Below are 16799 nucleotides of genomic sequence, written 5' to 3' on the forward strand. Positions count from 1 at the left end.
ACTGGCCTTCTTGGCTGGTCGTTGGCCGCGTACTTCTGGGAACCTCGTCAACGGAAGCGTCAAGGGCACCTGGTGTGCAGACGCCCGCGGCACGCATCGATAGCGTTGCTAACGTCTGCCGTCCGCTCGCCGCCGACGCCGTACACCTCAAGACTGGGTTTCCTCGAAGCGCTCGAGGTACGAGCACTCCACGAACATGAAGTTGAACACGCAGCCGGTACAAGTTGCTACGAGATATGTAGGCCGGTGGAAGGGGATTGCAGTTGTAGATGCGTGGCCAATGGCCGATTTATAATTTTTTTATGAAAGTCATTTACAGCACCAATTTGTTTATCCGTAGATCAATCAGCATTCTTCAGCTCTTGTTCAAGGCTTGCTTTCACATCGAAATTAAAGACTTATCGAGCGTAGGACTTCAAAGTCTTTTTGCTTTATAAACGCTTAATAGGGTCGATAACTAGCGCAGAAAACAAAGCCGATATCTATATTTTGGATATGGCCTAGTGCGCGACAGCGGCACATCTCTATAACGTCACAACATAAAGATATGTCCGGACTTAGGAAATTCATACTTAGTTCCTCTCGTATGTCACCAACGCCTTCTTTGCCGCTCAACAATACAAATCATCGACAGACATTGCCGAATCCACGCCCTACGAGCGCTCGTGCAGGAAGTTCAAAGGCGGCGCCCCCGTCTTTCGCTCTTGCGTCTATATCTTCCCAGCGTCCTCACGGTAAGATGAACTTCTTTGGTAGTACGTACATTACCATACAGCTTGACTAGATGTTTCTTTTATTGGGTATGGCATTCCAGTTGAATTTACGCCCTTGCCGTCGCCGTGAGGTTCGGTGTAAAGTCAAAGTGCGATAAGATTGCGGCCGCGCGCCGTGTACGTTAGGTGCGAGGGTGAGCCGAGAAGGGTTGGTGCTAGGTGCGGCTGCGTCTTCTTGCGCACGCGAAGGGGAGTGAAGTGGGTATGCATGGTGCGACGTAGCGCAGCGCGCGCATTATCTTGGAGTAATCTGCGTTTACTTTCAGTTTGTGGAATCCTTCCAGATAACTTGATGTCAGAGCGAGATCACAAAACGTTTGCGATCATTAAGAATACTATATTCGAAAAAATTTGATGTTCTGCATTTGCCACTTTCACCATTCCCCTTGCCTATAGTACTGCTGCCGATATGTCTGTCTTTCTTTCTTTCTTTATACGTGAAACTATTTTATCAGTGTCGTTTTCTCCGTAGCGCTGTTGCCGTTAAGTGAAAATTGCTTTTAACAGCGGAGCTGTTTAAGCCGGGCGTAATGTGTCTGCTGAATCCAAACATGTGGGCCGATCCTGGCTGCAGTATAGAAAGGGTCCGAGCGCAATGGCACATACTGTGAAATTTCAGAAAATGCTGGGGATGACTTACTGGTGCTTAGCCTAGCCTAAATACGTGGCCGACATGTACCTAGCGATAATCAATCGATAGTCCATCAATACCTAATCGATACTCGATCAGTAATCAATAAATTCTGGGAAATGCTGGGGATGACTTGGTAATGTTTAGCCTGACCGAAAAGCCAGGACTACCTAGGTGCCCATCAGCTCCGCTGTCTCTTTACCATTGCGCCTCCAGTGCGACCTACGCAATTTCTTTTTTGTTCGTTGTTGCGTTTTCATTTCTTTTCAAATTTGAATGCTATTATTTCTTTATTACTTTTATTGTGTATCTATTTTATTGTGTTCTTCGGCTCATTTGCATCCTTCTGCACTAATCTATGTTTTACTGTGTTAAGGTGTTAATATATTTAGATCTTTATGTATGTCGTTACTGTACTGCCCCCTTTACACAATGCTCCACGAGGGCTCTGCAGGGTACTTATAAATAATAAATAAATAAATAAATAATAAATAATAAATCAATAAATAATAATAAATAATAATAATAAATAAATAAATAATAAATAAAATATGCGGTGCATTCGAACGCTAGCCGACCCCGACTAAGCTGATGGCTTCGTGTGCGCTGTGTTATCGCGCGCCTAGTTTGCGTTGAAGCGAGAGGCAGCACGAAGGGGAATTCAGTCGCCGCTGCTGCCACTCTTCATCACCTCCTAGTTAGTAAGTAATCTAGTTAGTTAGCAGTTTATACAGCTGATAGGTCTACTAACCTTACTGCGCATCGCTGTCTAATAATTTGCTATTACAATGAATGATTCGCCTTTCGGCCGAACCTGGGATTTTTTTAATGTCGAACATAGGTTTGGTCCATCCGAATACCCTAGATAAACGATTACTCTAGATAACTCTGATTAATCGATTAGTCTAGATAAACGTTCCCGGTCTTCTTGTACAATTATCAGAAAGAGTTTAGTGGTGAGAGTTTAATGAACTCGGAAGATGGCAAGCCCTGCTACCTACAGGGATCGTTATTTCAGAAGGAAGTGATTGAAATAATATGAAAAGACACGAACTGGTAGTACATTCAGCTGAGAAACTAATAACGAAAGAAATAAACGTAAGCATAAAGAAAGAATATCGGACCTGAATCACCCAGACCTCCACTCTAGCACACATGCTCTGGGAGTGCGGGTCGAGATACCCCAAGTTCAGAAAGGATGAGTGGGACTCGCTTCTGCGTAGCCCCGCTCTAGACAAGCAAATCCTGGCTGTCCGGCGTGCCCGCGACCGGACCGGTGGGCTAGACCTGCCGGTCCCGACGTGGGACTAGCCGGGTGCGCGACGAGTTCGCGTCCTCGCCGGACCTGTAATAAATGTTATTTCACTCACTCATTCACTCACTCACTCACTCACTCACTCACTCACTGAATCACCCACGTGACCGCGCAGGAGTCCCCACGCGCCGAGTTCCGCGCCATGCACGCTCTGATGGTGCGCCAGGGCGGATTCCTGGTCAACTACATGGACATGGTGTCGCCGCGCACCTTCGACGCCCTGATGGCTGGCACCGGCGTCCAGATCAGCACCGAGGTGGCCATCATCGAGCACTACCGCGCCGCCTGCTCGAGCCCCGGCCGGCGGTTCCACATTGCCCGAGAACCGATCCTCGAGATGAAACTCACCTGGTACTCGAGCCGCTCGCTCCCGACGTGCTTCCTCCGGCAGATGGAGCTCAGGTGGGGAATCTTACTCAGGGTTGCTTTTATACGACACCTAATTATTAGCACAACATAATGGTCCATAGTAGGAGCACGGCCAAAAGTGCGGCCTGCCGCGTCGGGCGCGCTGTTATGGGAGCGAACGTGACGGCCGTAGTTGCATTGTCGGCCGCTTGGCTGGGCCGAACGGCGCTAGCTGACGGGGATGGAACGCGTCGGCTTGCACGCGCGACGGCGTTCCAAGCGCTTTCCTGACGCATTTGCTATGCCGATGCCAGAGAACAGCCCCCGGCGTCTTGCGCCGTGGCGGATCACGCCATTTTTGATGCACGCGGCAGGCCGCACCTTTTTTTTTTATCTAGCGGCCGTGGTAGGACGAACCCACGCGTGCTTTGTTCTGAGTGCGAGCGTTCCTACTCGTTGTAAGAAACGCGGTTTGAGTCGGTACGCGTTGCAAATAGGGCAGGTTTTATCTGTAAGATGCATACGTGTGCTTATGTCACGACTTGACCCTCTAGAGCAGAAGGATAAGCTGGCTAAGCGGGTTGGGAAGCTAGAAAAGGATCTGGAGATCGAGCAGAAGGAAAGTAAGGAGGGAGAAGTTTGTATTATGTAGATATCGAGAAGGTGTATCTTTTAATTTCATTTTATTCATTATACCCTCCAGGTACAGTTGTGCACTGCAGAGTACGAGGTAAATACAGAGGTTAATAACGCAAACTTGACTATAGATACAAAAAATACGAGAAAAATAAGCAAAGAAACATTCCAAGGAAAAGGTCGAAGGAAACACGTGGAAGGTAATGACTAATACAAAAATATCAATTGTCCCGGAAGATACCATTAGAAGTATCTCAATGCAATACATGGCAAAATATGACAAGCATAAGCAAAACATGGCAATCTATTACATATTTACCATTCTTACCTAATGGTAAGAATGGTAAATATGGTAAGCAAATTATGCATGGCAAACATAACAAAAATACATGGCATAAATAAAAAGAAATACATGGCGTAACTTATAATATACATGACATAAAAAATAAAAAGAACATAAGATCGTATATATAATTCAAGGCATGACTTTGAAAAATGGCATAGGAACAGTTATTATACCGAACATCCCGTCAATCACAGCTATAATTAAAACATAAAGCTTTGAAGTGTTGGTTTAAACTTATCACTGCCAGTTATGCTTGTAAGTGATGCGGGTAAGTTATTTCAATCCTTGCTCGTTTGGGTAAGAAATGAATATGAAACGCTGACGGTGTTGCATTGCGGAATGTTCACCTTTTGGCGGTGGTCAATGCGAGATGAAATGTATGATGGAGTTTGAACTCAGAGAAAATGTAAATATGAGCTGTGATAGTAGATTTTACGGAAAAGACATAGGCGAAGTAGTTTTCCGCGGGCTGATAACAGCGGAAGGTGTAGCAGAGCTATTATGTTAGCAACGCTGGCAGTTCTTTGGTTGTTGTTTAGCACGAATCAGGCTGAACGATGTTGTGTTGCTTCTGGTGAGTGTATGAGGGTGTCATGCCCAGGGCCCCATACTGATGATGCGTATTCAAGCTGTGGACGAATGTAAGTTGTATACGATAATACTTTTAGCCATGATGGCGCTTGGGAAAATTGCCGGAACATTTCACTACTATAATTAGTCAAGGAGGAGAAGGAACAACTTTTATTGTGGAACCAGCACTTTAAGATGGCCGGGCCTAAGCCTCCCATGAGGGGACGTCGAGGGCTTGCCTCGCCGCCGCCTCACGGGCGTGCTGGGTGGCCCAGGTTTGGTCGTCGAGGGCGAAGCTCCGCAGAGCCTCACGCAACCTCGACAAGAGGGTCGTGGTGTTAATTTGTGTGTACTGTGCTGGGCACTCCCACAGCATGTGCGGAAGCGCAGCCCGGTGAGTGCCACAGCACCACCAGTTGGGAGTACTGTAAACTTCAGGGAATATAAGGTGGAGGCGGGCGGGTGAAGGGTACGTATTTGTTTGTAGCAGACGCAGGGTGGTAGCCTGCGCCCCGCTGAACTTGGGGTGAGGTGGGGGGAAGGTTCGGTGACTAAAGTAAAATGCCTTAACGAGATCGTTATAAGTAGTCAGACTGTCCCTGGTGTCCAACTCGTCTCCAGTGTCTCCGGTGCGGTTGACTAGGCATCGCTCAATGGAGTGGGTGACCTCGGTGAGGTTGGGGAGGTGTGGGTGGACAGGGCCCGCGTGGGCCGGGATCCATGCCAAGGAGATCATGCTTTCTTAAAGTGTGGTGCCTGGCGGAGGATACGAAGATCTTGAGGAGAAATACGGCCTTTTCTGAAGTTAGTGATGGCTGAGCGAGAGTCACACACGATGGTGTGACAAGTGGGATCTAGAGTGGCCAGGGCGATGGCCACTTCTTCAGCCGTTTCGGCAGTGGGGGTAGTGACGCTGGAGGCGTGGTGGAGGACTCCATCGCGTATGGCGACGGCCACAAATCGTGTGCCATGGGAATATTGGGCTGCATCAACAAATGTAACGCCAGGTACATGAGCAAGGACTTTTATGATAGCTCCGGCCCGAGCTTGGCGCCGGCCCCTGTTATATTCAGGGTGCATATTTCTAGGGATAGGGTCTGTGTGGATCAAGCTACGGATGTCAGTCGGGATCGATTGTTTGGGGCCCTGTTGGTGATGGTAAGTGAAGCCAAGCGTAGATAGAATAAAGCGCCCCGTTTCAGTAAGGGTGAGCCGTTCAAGCTGAGAGCGTTGTTGTGCTTCAATGAGTTCGGCAAGGGTGTTGTGAACTCCTAGTTGGTTGCAGAGTTCAGTACTGGTGTAATGAGCAAATTAGTCAAGTAATTAGAAAATAATATGATAGAAGAAAAATCAAACTGGGTTATCTTGGAAATGTCGTCGCATATTTGTCAATATGCTTAAAGTGAATAAGTGTGTGCGTGCTTGCTATATAAATGTCGGTCCGTCTACTTAGTAGAAGTAGACTGACGGATAAGGAAGCCGATACCACCACGCTGGAAAGAAGCGGCGGACACGTCAGTCGTGGTAATTGAGGGACTATCACTGATATGCCGGCCGCGAAAGAAGGCAACAATGCGAAGGATGACGCCAAGACAGGAGGCGAGGGCATCGCGGCCTCGATAAGGTGCAGCTTCCGGTGGCGAGGAGGAGGAAAATCGTCGAGTTGTCTTTGTTGGGGATTCAGCCATGCGTAAAGTAGAACCGGTGACAATAGAGATGGTAGGTGCAGGCGAGCGAGACCAGATTAGTGCGCTTCCGGGATAGCCGATTTGGGAGGTGATAGCGAAAGCCAGCAACACGTGTGGGACACAATGGAGGAGAGGTATACCTATTTGTGATAATGGGTGGAGTGATTGGCGTACTGCAAGAATGAAGGACAGGGATCGCGAAACAAACAGCCAAAGGGGTTACTAACCTGGGCCGCTATTTTGTAGCGATGCCTTTAAAGTAATAATGCCTTTTCGCGCTTATCGCGCTTTGTCAGTGGTCAGAGCAACGGTCCGCTCGCGTTATCAACGTTGATAACGCGATTGGACCGTCGCTCTGACCACTGATAAAACGCGATAAGCGCGAAAAGGCATTATTACTTTAAAGGCATCGCTACAAAACACCGGCCCTGCGGAATGTTTCAACGGAAGTTCGAATCACAATTGGCACGGTGTCAGATGATGAAAGGCAGGGGTGTGCAATTGAAAGGGTAGTCCTTCCACTAAACATGGAAATTTGGACGCTAGCAAGCGCACTGAATGGGCCGCGAAGGCGCTTTTGTGCGTGACGGGATACATTTTAGTGATAGAGTAACGATACCAGTTGAACATAAATTCGTGGCAGGGGCAGCAGCTTTTCTTTACGCGAGTCCCAGGTGATCGAGAAGGAGGATTATATATTGAATGTAGCGACTAACCAGCAAGGAGCAGAATTAGACCACAAAGAGTAGAGAAAAGACGCCCAAACGGAGAAATTTGTTACATAATTATGCAGGGTGGTCGCGAGCAGAAAAAGTGACTGGAAATTAAAACGCAGCTAAATGAAGGAGCTATTAGCGTGTACGCCTTGACCGGAAGGCATTTACGATATTTGAAGCAGCCTCCTGTTATTTACAATTTTGCTACAATTTTGCATACGAGGGGGAAACAGATTGACTGGGTCAAGGAAAGATGGAGGCGCAGGCATGCTAATTAGGTGAGGTATGAAGTGGCAAAAGGTAAAAGGACCATTCGTGGATTAGCGGCACATGCGAACGTAAAAAGACGTGGCTTCGAGTACCTTTACCTATGGACAGGTAGTGATAGCAGAGATACAAATAAACAATTCATTGATTGCATTAGAAGCGATATTATTGCCTTCAAGAAATCGGGCCAGGTGGTATTAGTAGGAGATTAGCATGCACATGGAGGGTTTAGACGGATATACTGGTTACAATGGTTCTCTAGTGCTGGGTCTGTGTGATGATCAAAGTCTTATAGTAGTTAACAGGGAGAATAAGTGTTATCATGCATAGGTAGCGTCGCAATGCGGAAACACGCAGTCATGTATTGACTACGCCTTAGCCTTAGAAATAGTCTATGAACAGTTATACCTAATGATAATACAGGAACATCGTAAACATTGCCCGGGAAGCGATCATAAGCGTTTCACCTGTAGCGCGCTACTACATGCCACAGTGGTCCGACCAAAAAGACGATGACGACACGCCCAGCACGCTCATGGTATGCGGGGCAGGCCATGTAACATGGCCTGCCCAGCTTCATTTCTTTCTTTTAATTTCAACTAATATATCCGCTATGCCCATTTGCTCTCTGATGCACACCGCTCTCTTCCGGTCTCATTACGTTAGGTCTAAAGTTTACGTTCCATCGCTCTTTGTGCGGTTCTTAACTTGCTCTCGATCGAGCTTCTTTGTTAACCTCCACGTTTCTGCCCCATATGTTAGTTCCGGTAGAATGCAATGATAGTACACTTTTCCTTTCAACTGCAGTAGTACGCTCTAATACATCACCTTAGCTCGATTTAATTTCTCTTAATTCGCTTTAATTCCTCTCCATTCACGTAGTAACCCCTCTTAATTCGCTTTGATTACTTTTAATTCGCTTTGGTTCCTCGTAATTCGCTGTGATTTCTCTTAATTCGATTTGATTCCTTTTAGCTGCCATTGATTACTCTTAATTCGCGTTGTCATCCTTCTTAATTCACTTAACCATCCATCTCAATTCGCTTTGATTACTTTTAATTCTCTTTGGTTGCTCTTATTGTGCATCGATTCCTATTAATTTGCTTTGATTCTCCTCAATTCGCTTGGTCATCACTCTTAATTCGCTTAGTCGTCCACTTATTCCTAGTCGTGCTTTGGCCCGCTCTAACTGCCTTTAACTCGCCTGTACGATTTCGCGTCGACGACACGGCTTTAGCTCAAGGACTTCGAAGAACGATTAAATGACGAGACATATAAGGCTTTCGCCTGAATAGGAGTTACTGCCGGCATTCGCTCAGCAATAACTCGTGGTAATGAACGATCGCCCAGTGGCTATGGGCTGTCGCTCGGTCTAGGATGTCACTGCTAAACAAGGGGGCCTCGAAATACGCAGGGAAGAGCGAGCGATCTTTTTTGTGGGATTGTGTGCTCCCTGCCGCGGACAACTGAATAATATTGGCTTCGCATGTTCATGAGAGCACTGTCTACAAGTCGCGAACGCTTTCTTACCCTGTTCGAGAAGTGTAGCAAAGCCCCAGTAAGAGTTGTCACGTCATTGAAATTACTACAGTCACTACGGCGGAATGAAAGTTACTGATGGCTACGATAAACATTTGTTGATAACACAGGCGTATTTCTTGCGCTCACTGAGTGCTTATCCATGATATGGGTAGTGTGGGCGTTTATTTATTTCGAACGACAAGGCATTGGTGCTATCAAACAGAGCACAATTTCCTCTTCCGCTGAATCGGTAGGCATGTAGCTTATAATGCCTTATAAGGTGCCGTGATTTACCGAGAACACAGTACAGTGTGCAATCTCCAGTGGCTATCATACTTACTTATTACTCGCGTATGAAAAACTAATTATGCAGAAGACTGTTCGCAGGGTATATTTAGAAAATTACTTCCAACGCTGACCAATCTAGTTGACATCACGTTGTTGTCGTCCGGCGAACATGTGGGAGGATTATTTCAAGATATAAGCCTAAAAATACTGTTTGAGGACTGTTAAATAGTAAATACTCCTGAAACACGAAATTATATGTTGAAGTGGGAGGAATAATTTGACTAAAAATCTAGGACTAGTGATTCGCCGTCGTCTTCACCGGGACGACTGTGTTCATTCTTCAGTTTACGCTAGTCATATTATTAAACGTCAATATCTCGCCGTTCCGGGCCGATGACGTCGATACTGTATTGGTGCTTTGAGCAAATATAGGTTGCATTTGGGGTAGTATGGCTACAGCATGATCGCATGACTCACTGTCATATTATTTCGGGCACTTCCCTGAGCGAGGAAGGTCCACGCTTTCAGACGTATACACATGCGTGTCCCCACATTAACTTTTGAGAGATCACGAATTAATGCCAAACGCGTTTCTTCAGACGCAACCGAACGCTGTTTAAGTCTGTCAGTGAAGTTCCAGTTTTCAAACCATCCTGCAGGACCATGTGGCTGACCGAGTCTGGCCTGCCGTTCTACCGACGCGAGCGCTTCCTGTCGGAAATCAGGAGCTGCGTCTTGAGGTACGCGCCCTACACTGTGCTACACATCTATAGCTTCTCTGACAGCTCACGACTGGGATCAACGGTATGCAGTACTGCACCTTGATTTTGACTGCAATTGTGCTACAGCCACTGCATTCACATTTCACTCTAATTGCTTCTATTTGTGCGGCCACCGCGCTGGTTCTCACACGGGCCGCCGTGGCAGGCGTTCACAGCTCTATATATAGAAGATCGGGCGCGAATTTATTGATACAAAACCCTAACAAGATAAGCGCTTGTATTCGTTCATGTTTTTTTTTCTACGAGCGTACAGTTCGCGCCCATGTACTACAACATCGAAGCATCGAATGGCAGATGTTTATATAGAGATTGAGACATTTTAAAATAAGGTCCACATTTAAAGGAACCGCCCAACGTTTAATAACACCAGTCTAGCTAGAACATTGGTTAGACTTTTATGGAAAAAAAATATGGCTAGTGTGACACGATGGACAGACATCTCTGCACGAGAAAAATCTTTGCATGACCTCATTCATGTGAAGTACAAACGACGTCGAAATGTCGGATTGACAGTTCACCGTATTATGCGCGAAATTCTGTAGCTTCCGTCCAAAACTGTATACGCAATGATCATCGATCATCGAGGCTATTTTTGTTTCGTCGACAGGCTTTAACGTTGGTCACACAACATTGTATACAAACAGCGTTGGGACTGATTGATGTAGGCTTTGAATCCGCTAATTTGGCGAACTTTGAAAGCTACGAACTGAGCGAGGCGTTGTGCCTGAAAGATGTTGTGCAGAGCGACTCCATTGCCGTCGCGCAGTCGTCGTCACACAGTCCTTGTCATACTTCAGCCGTCGTTGTCATACACCCTTCATCGTTACATCGACGTCCACCCTTCCTCATTGTACCGTAATCATGCTGTCCTCATTCAGTCGTGGTTATACCACCGTTGTCACGCCATCGCTGTCAGATAGTCACTATCATTGAATACGTTGTCATCTCATCGTGCCATGTCGTCATCGTCACGCTCTCGTTGTTACGCCATCGGGATAATTTAAGAATCGTCACTTCGTTGTCTTCATGCCGCGTTTGCCGTATCCATCGGCACCACTCCTTCTGCGTCATCTCATCGCCGTCACGGCGTCGGCGTGATACAGTCGTCGTCATGGCACCATGTTCGTGGGCGACATTGGCAAGCCAGTGCCATATAGCAAAGTGGGACGAGACAGGAGTATGTCGCATGTAGCCGATGCAACAGATGTTTCAGAACGACCACTACAAGTGTTAAATGAACGGGACTCCAGAAATACAGTGCGTCGCGACATTGCTCGAATAGTGATCGCATTTCAACTGACAGTCTTCGTGAGACGCGTCCTGCCATAATTGTTTTGCTTTTATTTTTTTATTAGCCCTCATCTAACTGCCATTATTTGGCGTGCTATTTTGCTTCATTTCACGGCGCGCACAGTAGGAAGTCTATATTACCTATTTTCCTCGATAACATTTGAGTTGAAAGACCACGCTTGTGTTGTGTCCAGGCCTTCGTCTTCGTTATCGGCGTGCTGGTTTTATTAGCTGTTATGTGACTGCCAATGCGCCAGTAGTTCGAAAGCACACGGTAAAAATCTCAGCTCGAAAGTCACCATTAGCAGAAGGGTGCTCCACTCCTTCGGGAAAGAAGACAGCTATATAATGCATATACAGGACATATTCGCAAATTGACAGCAACGCTTGGTGCGCTTTATTGCGGCGCAAGGGAACTATTTGGCAGGCCAGAATGTTTGAATGAATTAAGTTCTTCAAAACAGAATCAGTGCCGAAACCTTATCCGAAAAAGAAATCGTCTCAAGATATCCTTCATTTACTTTAAGCATGAAATTATTTTTTTATTTTATTTTTCTAACAGCGAATGGACTGGAATGGAGGTCTGAAGAACTGGATAAGGGGAGACGGCAGACATGACCGCGCGTGTCTGTCGTCTTCTCTTGATCCGTTAAAGAGCGCTGTTTCCTCATAAGCACGTGGCAACATAAAGTCGGCACACTGTTTATATCACATATGCTCACGGCTGAGTATCTTATCTAGTAAGTTTGCTTCCAGAGGGGAATCGGGACTCTCGTGACGGCATCGACGCTTTCTGGCACGTCACCGAAACATAACATCGCACACTTTACAGTTTGACCGAGCACTCTGTTTTTGGCAGCGGCGGAGCAGCTCCTTTGGAGCGGCGGAAAGCTTTCAGTTCACTCTGCCATATGTGCGTCCCTTTCGCCGGAAGCAAGTTCCACCTTGTTCCGGACTACATCGCGCGCGAGAGCTTATGTGCCACCACATATGAACAATGTCACGTACGCTCTTTCTGGTAAATGTAACAAGCTTGGCTGTAGCATTCATATAAACTCGCTAATCACAGTTTGCAGGGAATCTGATAGGCAATAGGGCCAACCGAATACACGAGGCACAAACTTCCTGTGCGCAATACGTTAGCCGACGACGCTAGAACAGGTACAAGGCGATCACTTACAGCCTCTTCAGGACAAAATAGTTCTACCAGAAGCGTGACGTGGACGCATAAGCCAATGAGCGAGCACCGGTAGAAAGCGAGGGCTTAAAAATCAGCGCCAAATGATAGACTCGAAGAGCAACAGTGGGCCAGGCGTACACTAGAAATGCTGTTTAGTATACGTCATTTGCGTATCTCGCCGTTTTATACTTTCAGGGAGGGCTCAACGCGAAGCGAAGTGCAGGAGCATGCAGCGCTGTCGCTGCGTGACGTCAAGGCAGCCTTCTACATGTCGCTGGCGCTGGTAGCGGCTGCGCTGGTCGCCTTCGTGGGCGAGCTGCTCGCGGCTGGTCGTCGTCGTTAAGACCTGCATTCCGCCACCGGATGTGGACGACGACAGCAGCTGGACAGCGCGGTTGAAAGACAGAAAGCCTGGACTGAACGAAGCCGTGCTTCGGCACCTTCAGTGACCGGCCAGCATGTTCTGTCGAATTACGCCGATGAAAGCGATCATCTGATTCTTTGTAGGTCGTAGTAAAAGTTATTAATCAGGCCGGCACCATGGCCCTTGATTACTTCAACCAAGGCTGTAAGTTAATGCCATAATTGCTATTGCAGTCCTGCGCCCCGGAATAGGCGAGAGTGGTAATTGTGCTCATTTTGAGTTCTTCGGAGCACAGGGTGTTGTTACGTTCTGATCCCATGACTGAGGGTACATTCCAATAAATTTTCCTTGTTATTACTGGTTACTGAACGGCACATTATAAAACGTTTTTTTTTTCATCTTAAAGCGATGAAGCATGATGACTAACGATATGGTAGCATATAACTTTATAGCGGTCGGTATCAGATGAGTTTCGGAGCAATATACCGGCAGATGTTACTGATAACAAACATTTATTTTAATACATAAAGGTAGATTGTCACATTGTGGTGAAGGACCATTCTTCATAACTGTTTCAGTGCGTTTTTACAGCCTCCCGCTTTTTTCTTTCTCATTGTTCGGGCTGAGTGCCTTTATTTCACAGGAGTAATTGTACCGTCTAATTTCATCCCAATGCGGTTCATCCATTGATACATTGTTTCATCCATTTTTCGTTTATATATATATTTACGTACATATATATATATATATATATATATATTTTCAAACATATTTTCGTATGGTTATAGCGATCGCGTTTTCACCTGAAATTCGTTAATACGACTGCAGTAGTGGGGTTTTACGGGTATTTCAGAGCTTTATATTACAGTGTACTAGCTTAAATAACATTCCAACGACCCACGTACAACGTGTCAAGCCTCAGCCACAATGCCGAAAAACGAATGCGGCGCGCCGCCGGCGGTAAACTGCTGCTGCGGCAGTGCGGCCACACCGACTGCAGCGGCACGCTGCTTCTCAGTTGGCAGTTGAGTGAGGAACAGGCTTCTTCTTTTACAGCGAAGCTTTCATTGCCTCTTCGAGGTTTCCACGGCTACTGCTGCTGCCTTGCACGCCGCGTCGGGGGGTGATTCAGACCTCACGTGAGGGAAGGGGTGCGGGAGACGAGATAGGCGGCGTCAACGACGTTTTAATAGAGCGAGGACACAATGCCTCCCGAAGCTCCCTGGGGGACGCAACAATACCCTCTGGATGCCGTAATTAGGCGTGACCCCCCGTAAAAGCATTGCAGGAGCTGCCGCGCTTGCCTCCGGGCTCACGCACAACAGTAACGACAGTCCAGGGAGGAGCTGGGGAGAGGGTTAGAGAGGGAGTAGAAAGAGAGAGAGAGAGAGAGGAGGCAGGGAATGGGGACAACCGGATCATGTAGCGACGCAGTCAGGTAACCGGTGATTAAACTTACCCCTCTGGGCTCGTGGCAGTTCACCTAACATGACACGGGAAAAAGAAAATGCGTCGTTAGAAAGCACTGCTCATTTGGGCTCTGTTCAGTAAAGTAAAGAGCGAATGAATCACACGTCTATCTGTGTTCTGTGTACTACGTGGACAGACACAAGTGGTGCAGGCAAGCTAACATTTAACATCACATCAAGACTGTCGTATGCTGTCAACGTCACCGCCAAATACCGTCAATAGACGCGAACAGCACAGAAAGCTTCGCTTACATCGATTCCCACCATGCGTGGGACCTGCATATCTTTTTTTTAGTGCAATAGCAAGGTCCGGCCAGAAAAAAACGGCGACGTAGTGGCTCATAGGTTCCAGATACGCCAAGGTGTCCTGCCATTAGAGCGCCGTCAAGCTCTTCTAGAACGGTTGAGCGGAGGTGTTTAGGTACTACAAGTGGGAACTCAGAGCCGTCCGGATGAAGGTTACGACGGTATAGAGTACCGTCGCGGAGGACGAAGAGGCGTAGAGTAGCATCGGCCGGAGCGTGTTCAAAACGGTCGATGAGTGCTCTGATGTAGGCATCAGGAGAGTGCTCGTCGGCGAAATTCAGGACCTTGGATACTGAGAAAACGCAAGCAGCACTTTCAATATTGGAGGAGTCAGAGTCGTCAACAGGGTAATGCGACAAGCTGTCAGCGTCTTGGTGCAGGCGGCCAGACTTGTACACCACGGAATATGAAAATTCTTGTAGCCTCAAATAGAGCACTGCACGGGCCGATTTTTTCAGCCCGGCCCGGGCCCGGTTTTACATTGGGCTGCCCGCCCGAGCCCGACCAAAAGTTTGATGGCGAGAGCCGTGCCCGGCCCGGGCCCGGAAATAATCTATGTTACCCGCCCGGCCCGAGACCGAAAAGACCACCGAGCGGCATTAAAAAAATAAAATACAGAAGAGAAGGAAAAGAATTTATTCTTAAGGCATAAATACGTGTAATATGCTATTATGAACGCAATTTGAGCGGTCTGAACGCAAATACCAGCGCGCGAAGTAGTACGGATGACACTACCGAGCAGTATCGCCAGCAGTTTCCAACATCGCGACCTTGATGCGGCCCAATTCACTTCTATCGCAGCGCCGCCACAGTAGTTTTCCACGTTGGGCGCCTCACTGCAAAGCATGCGCCGGAACTTCGCAACTGCCCAGACTACAGCTAGGCATTACCTTTCCGTAATGGAATAGTTGCGCTCCGATGGTGATAGGAGGCGGCTTGCATAAGCAATAACCCGATCCTGGCCACATTGTCGCTGGGCTAAGACGGCACCTACGCCATGACCGCTGGCATCTGTACACAATTCTGTAGGAGCATCAGGGTCGAAGGGGGCGATAATGGGTGGTGAGGTGAGAAGAGTGACGAGACGAGAGAAGGCGGTGGCTTCTGAAGTGCCCCACGAAAATTGTACGACTTTCTTCAACAGATTAGTGAGGGGTCTAGCAATCGCCGCGAAATCTTGAACAAAACGACGAAAGTACGAGCATAGCCGAACAAAACTGCGAACATCTGCGGCTGTCTTCGGAACCGGGAAGTCTCGGGCAGCGCGAGTTTTGTCGGGATCAGGCTGTACTCCGGAAGCGTCGACGAGATGGCCCAGAACCGTAGTGAAATCTTTTTGCGCCAGAACCGTAATTTGGCGGCGGCCAAAACGACATTTGGACGAGTTGAGTTGCAGCTTCGCCTTTCGAAATACATCAAGTATAGTTGTTAGAAGCTCAAGGTGAGTGTTCAACGTAGGCGAGAAGACGATGACGTCGTCTAGGTAACAGAGACACGTGGACCATTTAAAACCCTGGAGCAAGTAGTCCATCATACGCTCAAAGGTGGCAGGGGCACTGCATAATCCAAACGGCATTACTTTAAATTGGTATAGGCCATCAGGTGTTATGAACGCGCTTTTTTTGTCTGTCCATATCGTCAACAGCAATCTGCGAAGCGAAGATCAATAGAAGAGAAATAGCTGGAGCCATGAAGGCAGTCAAGGGCGTCGTCGATACGTGGGAGCAGGTAGACGTCCTTCTTAGTAATTTTGTTCAAATGACGGTAGCCTACACAGAAGCGCCATGTGCCGTCCTTCTTAACAAACACCACAGGTGACGCCCAGGGCCTCGAAGAAGGCTCAATGATGTCTTTATCTAGCATTTTGTTTACTCCATTTTGAATTATTCGGTGTTCCGACGCAGAAACTCGATATGGCCGTCGTCGTTGAATAGGCGTATCGCCAGTAGGAATCCGATGCTTGACCGCGAGCGTCTGGCCTAAAGGGCGACCGTCGAAGTCGAAAATATCTCGGTACGACGATAACACTTGGCAAAGGTCTTCAGCCTGCGTAGAGGACAGGTCTGCCGCAACCATTTTCTTTATGTTGGGATCGACGCCCGAGGCTGGCGCGAGGGGCCCGCCATGTTCGGAAGAACCATCGGTAGATAGAGCTGCCACTTGATGGTCGCCGAGACAATCAACGTTGGTAAGGCAAATACCTTGCGGGAGAATTTGCTTCGCCAATCCAAAGTTAAAGACAGGCGTGCGAGTGCAGTTATCAGTAATAGTAAGAATACTGTGAGGCACGGTGACGTCATACTATAGTG

The sequence above is a fragment of the Dermacentor silvarum genome, chromosome 2 (genome assembly GCF_013339745.2).
Source record: "Dermacentor silvarum isolate Dsil-2018 chromosome 2, BIME_Dsil_1.4, whole genome shotgun sequence".
Lineage (NCBI taxonomy): Eukaryota > Metazoa > Arthropoda > Arachnida > Ixodida > Ixodidae > Dermacentor > Dermacentor silvarum.